Genomic DNA, 7,763 nt, shown 5'->3' on the forward strand with positions numbered 1-7,763 from the left:
ACACACACACCTGTGTGCTTCAAAGACTACAAAGGTGAAATGGTCTGAAAAAGCTTCTTTTATGATCTTCAAAACACTTGAAACCAACAAATACAGGCTCATGACTCCACCGCCAGATTCAGAGGAACTGGGAACACAGAGAACCTTTGTGTTACACTTCTTGGCTTTTCTTTGATAAACTAGTCTTGAAAACATAAACTGAATGGTAAACTGATCCAAACCCATCATTGGAGGCAGCATCTGGTCTCCACTTGTACAGCAGGAGGCTGGGAGGACCTGAAGGCCACACACACATAGGCATTTTCTGTGTAATATGTGCTATTTACAGCTGGGAATTATCATACAACCCTTCCCCCTCCCCCAAGCCAGTCCAAGTCCTACTGCTATGACAGTGATGGGCAGGAATAATTTGTCTGTGGAGGATGGGAGTCTCAGCAAAGGTACTGGTTCATAGGTCTCTGAGAAATGTGAGTCTCAGACCTGCTTGGGCAGCCCCAGGAGGTTCTGGTAGTGGTTGACAGATCATCTGCAAGAGTATTTTTCTGGGAAGGAAAGGTATAAGAATTCCCTTGAATTTGTGTTTTGTACCCCCCTGTCTGTCACTAAGGACCCTGCATTAAGCTGATTTGTCCTTCTGGAGCAGGAATTCTGTTTGCAGGCTGAGGCCACCATGCCAGGATTGGCCAAGGACTGCCTCAAAAGCAATTTGAAGTGTTCCCTGCAGTAGAAAGCTTCTGCTGTCTCAAGTAGCTCTGACCTACAGAGAAGGAAAGTGACACTGCCATACAGAAAAACTATTTCTCATGCAAAAGAATCAATAAACAGTTTTATGAAAAGAGATCGTTCTGGCAATGACCAACACAGTCTTTGAACTGTGGGATAAATAAGTTATATAAGTCCATGTTTCTTCCTTTGCAGGAATTACTCTGATGCATGTGAAACAACATGATTTGGAAAAACTTCCTTCATCATTTCTGCTCTGACTTTGTTCTCTGCAGCAAATTTCAGCTTTGCAGGAGTTTCATCTCTGTGTTAGTAGAGGAAAGACGCTTCTAAATGTGACATTCTTCCCCCCAGGAAATACCCTTCCCCTCACTGCAGGCTCAGAAAGGAAAAGACTCCAGTGCAGATCATTTAATTCACACCCCTTGCTTTCCTTTGCTTTAATTTGCACTTTTAAAAATCCCTTCTGCTGCCAATTTTTCTATCTTTTATGAAGCCAAATCCAGCAATTCCCACGTTTGTAAACAGTTCCAACGGAAATCTGCTAAATGAATGACCTTGAGGCACCTAATCATATTCTGATAGCCACTGATTCAGCAAGGTATTTAAACACATGCCTAACTTTGAGACGTTGAGGAGAAAATATTAGCCAATGCACCATTTTTTTCCCCATAAAACACAGTGAGCTCTTTAACTGAGATCCTTTCACCTACTGATTCTGTACTGGGAAGTTCAACTTCTCAACTAGCTCTAGGTCCAGTCTCTGGTCTTTTTGAAGCTGTCCTGCCTTTGTGTATTATATCTTTAAGTTTCTCAGAAGGCACAGAAAGCAGTTGTTTAGTTCTCAGAGTGCACGTCTACATGAGATGCTTACTGCACATTAGCCATATAACATTGCTCAATAGCATGCCATGGCAAAAACCATCTTAATAGCCTATTGCACAGTATTATTAGGCTAATGCGCAGTAAGTGTCACTAAATAACCGTGTGCCAGTACTACTGCATAGTAACTTTAGGCACTGCATATTTAGTTAGTACTTTATTAAGGAAGTACTAAACTAAATGCACAATATCTAAGGCCCATTAATGAAAGCATAGACATGCCCACTGTTAGTCATTGAAGCTTTCGGACTACAGATGGGTTAAAGAATGAAAGTGGAGGGAATACAAGAGTTTAGAGGGGATGAAGGAATAAGTGGGGATATTGCTGCCAGATTGTGGGGCTGCCCTGTGCTACAGGAAAGTGAAGGTGAGCTGAGGTGGGAAGGGGGTACCTGGTAGAGGGGGCCTTGTCTACTAGACCAGTGATTCTCAACCAAGGTGCTGCAGCACCCTTAGGTGCCTTGAGGTCCTTTCAAAGGTGCCACATAGGGGGCACAATATTTTAGCACTGTTAGGTATGCAAAAGTGATTCAAAATATGAACCCAGAGATTTAAAATAGGAATCCATAGTGTTTAACACATTCTGACCCATTGTGGCTTTCCTGAGCCCTTTGCAACAGAAGAATTGAACTACTGCTTTTCTCTAGTTAAAAAAAACAAATAAAAGCTTAGAGCTGGTATTTTCTGAAGAGTGCCTGGAGTCTAAAACAGTTGAGAACCACTGCACTAGACAAACCACCTGTGGCTCTCTGGCAAAAGGAGACTTCCTGTTAGGACCATTGCTGCATCTTCCCTCCTTCACAGCCTAATGGATTACCTATCAGTGCATCACACATTACCCAGCCTAGGAACAGGGCACAGTCTCTAGTTTCCTCCAAGCAAGCATCCACAATGCATACATTTAATTCCTAGTCTAAGTCACAATCAGACACCCTGGACTTGACTATTACCTTGGCTTGCAGTAAGAACACATTGTCTGTCATGGGGAAAATGTGTCTTTCTATACTATAATTTTATCCCCCTGAGGCTGGGTTTAAACTGTCACACTTGCTTGTGAAATCAGGAACATTGAATGTGGGACATGAAAGGTAGCCTGCTGCAAATAGTCTGTGATTGTATGTGGACATTTTGAGGTCTGGTTGGGAAGGCAGGCAGATATATGTCATTCTGTGTGGTAATGAAGACTGCAGTGGCAATTTCCTTGAATTTCTGTGACTGGATCAATGGGAGGTCCACCCGAGCAACTTTAAAGTAACAACAACTTTCATGAGGAAATATATACTTTAGCCTCATGTGAAGAATGTATTACACTGACTCCCTTTGTTTAAATGAATCTTCCTTTTGTAGGAATATGCATCATGCCAGACTCTGACATGTCCATTAACTGTAGTTCTCCAAAGCCAAGACTTTTCTTTAGCAGGGTGTCTGGTTATGCAAAATGATCTGCTCACAGGGGCACCTTACCAAGTCATTGTGATAAAAGGAAATAGAACTGGAGAGACAGTGAATGGGAACAAGTAAAAGGAAGGAGGGGGGAAAGAATGGGAGAATGGACAGACTGGGTAGGCACATAGGACAAGGGGAAAAGGAGAACAAGTCAGAGAGAATGCCATTAGGAGGGGAAGGAACAGCCAGGAGAGAGAGGGCAACAGGGAAGAGCAAGGAAAAGCACCCATGGGGAACAAATGAGGTAAAGCCAGAGGTAAAAACAAAACAGAGGAAGAAGGAAGAGAGGAAAGGGCACAGACCCAAGTGGGAAAAGGGAGGGAACAACAGAACAGAGGAAAGAGACAATGGGCCAAGGTGAAAGCAGAACAGAATAGGGATGATGCTCTTCTGCCTTCTCAAATATAATGATAATTTTGCAAGGAGAAAAGTGCAGTCACAGGAGCACAGAAAACAGGCTAGACATGAAGGAGGAGAAAGAAAGGGAAGTGTGGGAAACAGAGAAGCAATGGGAGACAATAAGAGGAGGAGATTGGAATGAAGACAAAATGAAAGCAACAGCAATATGAGGCATGGCAGCCAGAGCACTATGGGTTAGTGACATTTATTTATATATACTTCTCCCTCCCTGCATTTAAAACTATGTTCTTCTGGAACAAGTTGTATTCATTTGGGACAAAGGGTGGGAGGTGATGGAAGAATGGATTACAGATGGGAAGAGGACATGGGCCAACTTGCTGCTTTCTACTGGGTGTGTAATTAGGTTAATGTCAAGGCAAGTATTTTAAACCCTGTGCGTCACAACAGCAGGTATATATCTATCCATCTATTTATATGATTTTAAATCTATGTATAGATAGAAAACTAATTATTTTAGCCTAGAGAAAAGGAGCTTAATGGGAGACATGACAGCACTTTTCAAATATCTGAAAGGTTTCCATGAAGAAAGAGGAGAAAAATTGTTCTCCTTTGCCATAGAGGGCAGGACATAAGGCAATGGACTGCAGCAATTCAGATTTATGGTTGATCAGATCTCAGGAAAAGCTCCCTAACTGTAAAAGCAGTAAGACAATGGAACAAGCTGCCCAGGGAAGTGTGGAGTCGCCTTTACTGGAGGTTTTCAAAAATAACCTGGACAGACATCATCAGTCTAGCATGGTTTAGGACCAGTGAACCCTGCATCTGTTCAGGAGTTTGGAAAAGACAACTCTTCAAGTCCCTTCCAGCATATATTTCTCCTGCACAATATTTGGCAACACCACTAGGATGGTGTGAAATATGTGCTTTCTGGAAACGTTCAGCCTTGTAGCTGATGAGGCCCTTTTGAAAGACACATGGGAGCAGAAGCTCCAGGAATTCCCATCCATGAAAAAACCCTGAGCAGGAACTCAGGAGACCTGATTATATTCCTGGCTCTCATGAGCTGGCTCCCAGCATGCCTCACAGCACTAACTATATAACTGGCATCTGGCTGGCCAGACACTTCCCATTCATTGGCCCCCGCTGGTAGAACAGCATCTTTTTCTTCTCCGTTGATGTCACCGTTAACCAGCAAAATTGCTTCCTGCAGCAGCACCACTATGCCCAGGTACTCCAGCGATGGGGACCAAGGGTTTGGAGCCCCTCGCTTTGGTAGAAGTAGAAGCGGCCTACTAACCAGGAAGAAATTTGGAAACCCTGGGGAGAAACTTACCAAAAAGAAATGGAACTTGGAGGAATTGCCCAAATTTGAGAAGAATTTTTATCAAGAGCATCCCAATGTAGCTAGGTGTGTTATACAAAAAACACAAATACCAGCTTGATATTAGATAAATAACATGGAAGTAGACTTTTGCCTATTGCTTTTAATCTTATGTATTTTCTTGAGTTTTGCATTGCCTTAAGAAACTCCATTTTGTATTGGTCTGTAGCTTAACATAGGTACTCAACCTTTTACTCTTTTGCTGTATGGGTGAGAATGTTTGTGGAAAAGGAAAACATCAGCTGGTGACTGGCTGAAGAATGCAGACAGATAAAAGACCAAACAAGAAAAATCCACCCTAGAACAGCGAGAGAACAATGGCAACCCAGCAAAAGCCCAGAGGACTGGGTAAACTGACAAGGTTATACAAGATGGGGTGAGATGTATCGATTTTGGGTCTTGTTCTGCATGTCATCCTGGAGCATCAGTTCGTTTAACAAGATGGACTGGCAAGAGCCTGGCTCCCACTCAGTTCAACTTGGCTGGCCATTAAGTGGATCTGAGCACCAATAAGACTGGTAACGTATACCAGCACAGAACAGAAACTGGGGTATGAATGCGGGGGGGCATGTTGCTGGTAGGTGTTGTATGGCTTTGGCTCCTTCTTGGTTGGCGCCTTCTTCCCTAGTGACATCAGGGTGAGACCACACCTTAGGGCCACCTAGATGGTTCTGAGCGCTGCCCCTACTTTCCTGCCATGACTTTGATGTTGATAGATGGGGAAGCAGTTCCCTGTCAGTGGTCCCAGCAGCCCTGGGTCTTTCTTCGTGAGGCTCCAAAACCTCCCCTTTACCCCACTCTTACCACATCCACAGCCTGGAAGAGGTCAGCTTTCTTGTACCTTTCCCCAGGGTGATCTCTCCTCACCCACGAGGCTCACCCTGAGTGGGGTAGGGTGTCCAGCCATCAATCACCATGGGACTGATCCTTAATCTTCAGACCAATGCATGGACAAACTAAACATGCCCCAGCCTGGGGTAACGATAACTCAAAAGGTCCTTCGCTCCCTGCGAAGGCATTAGCCGTCTACTGATGGAGTACAGGGGACTCCGGCTCCCCGGACCCTTCTGCCTCCCTGGGGAGAGAAAGAGACTTGACATCAATCCCTCCGCTTATTCTTTCCAGGGGGCCCACAGGTTGGGAGCTAATCACTCCTGTTCCCACCAATGGGTGGGAGTTGCCCCTTTCTTGCTGGGTTCTGGGCCAGTTGCTGCCTGCTCCTCTTTCTTCACCTGACTGCCCACCAAGTCTTAGCGTTGCTCACCACCCTTCCCCACCGGGGTACCTGGCCGCTCCCACAGAGGATGATCTTCGGCCACGAGTGTGGGGGCATCCTTCCTCTCCCTGCTGTTACTCTCTGGCCAACTCCAGCTCCATGGGCTCCGTCCCGGGGTTTTTCCTGCCAGGCTGCCCGGTCGGACACTGGGGCTTCTTGCCCTGAGCCCCGCTCCTGCACTCCTACCTGGCCCCACTGCCAGTAGCTCCCCGCTAGCGTCCTGCTTCTCCCTGCCGGTGTTCTGCTTCTCTCTGCTTGACTTTGCCATCCAGGGCTCTACGCTGGCATCCTGACCTTGCTCGCTGGTGTCCTGCTGCTCCTCGCTTGGCTCCCTGGCTCACCCCATGCCAGCAGCCTCCATCTCTCCTTCCCAGCAGCTGGGTGTCTCCCCAGCTGCCTTTTTGCTCAAAAGGCAGCTCCCAGGCTCCACCCCTGAGGATCGCCAATCCATAGGCTCAGGCAGCTGCAGAGCCACCAAGCCTGCATTGGTGTCTTCCCCCAGCTGTTACTCGTCCCGGGCCCTGTGGTAAGTATCAGGGCTCGTCGGGTGATACATACTGGGAGGGGGGCTTCTGTCTCCCCTCCCACAGTGTGTATGTGTATTAAGCGCTTAATCAATAGACACAGCATCTTGCTTTATCCTCCCTCATAAGGCCTTGCTTGTGATTTGAGCAATTGGCAATTTCTGTAACAGGTGCACAAGAGGTTGAACAATACAGAGTAAGCAAAGAAATTACAGTTAAGGACCATATCTGTCCAAAATGGCTTATAAACTTTTATGAAGCTAACTTTCCTGCAAACATTATGGAGGTAATTCAGAGGCAGAATTTTTCTGAACTAACTACTATTCAAGCCCAGGGATGACCTGTTGCCTTGAGTGGATTGGATATGGTTGGAATAGCACAGGCTGGATCAGGGAAAACACTGTCTTACTTGTTGCCTGCCATACTGCATATAAATCATCAGCCATTCCTAAAGCGTGGAGATGGACCTATTCATCTTGTTCTGGCACCAACTCAAGAACTGGCTCAACAAGTGCAGCAAGTGGTTGATGAATTTAGTAGAGCATGTCGTTTGAAGTCCAAGTGTATTTATGGCGGTGTTTCAAAAGGACCACAGATCCATGACTTGGAAAGAGGTATGGAGATTTACATTACAATGCCTGGAAGGCTCATAGACTTCTTAGAAACTGGGAAGATGAATCTCAGGAGGTGTACTTACCTTGTGCTTGATGAAGCTGACAGAATGCTTGAAATGGGATTTGAATCTCAGATCAGAAAAACTGTAGATCAGATAAGACCTGATAGGCAAATCCTGATGTGGAGTGCAACATGGGCCATAGAAGTAAGGCAGCTTGCTGAAGACTTCCTGAAGGAATATGTACATCCCTGGCTCTGTCACTGGTTTATAGATTGACCTTAGCCAACTATCTCCACTTTTCTGAGACCCAGTTTCTTCATCTATGAAAAGGAACAATAACATTGACCTCTCTTGAAAAGTTCTTTGAAGTCTGCAGATGACTAATGCTTTGGGTATCCCAAGAATACAAGCCCTAAACATGTGTGTGTTTGTGTGCATGTGTTTGCATTTTTATAATTAATGTCTTGCTATTTTGATCCCTGTCACTTACTCCACAATCCAGGTAGGAACAGGGGATAGCTTGAGGTTAGCCACCTAGCCCTCGTGGGATAGGAC

At 45.4% G+C, this 7,763-nt stretch overlaps 1 pseudogene; it reads left to right on the forward strand.

Annotated features, from left to right (window-relative positions):
- Nucleotides 1-6,767: 6,767 nt before the first annotated feature.
- Nucleotides 6,768-7,484, forward strand: LOC109299341 (annotated as a pseudogene).
- Nucleotides 7,485-7,763: the final 279 nt, after the last annotated feature.

Source organism: Gavialis gangeticus, unplaced genomic scaffold (assembly GCF_001723915.1).
Source record: "Gavialis gangeticus isolate Ggan-Ray unplaced genomic scaffold, GavGan_comp1, whole genome shotgun sequence".
In the NCBI taxonomy this organism is placed as follows: domain Eukaryota; kingdom Metazoa; phylum Chordata; order Crocodylia; family Gavialidae; genus Gavialis; species Gavialis gangeticus.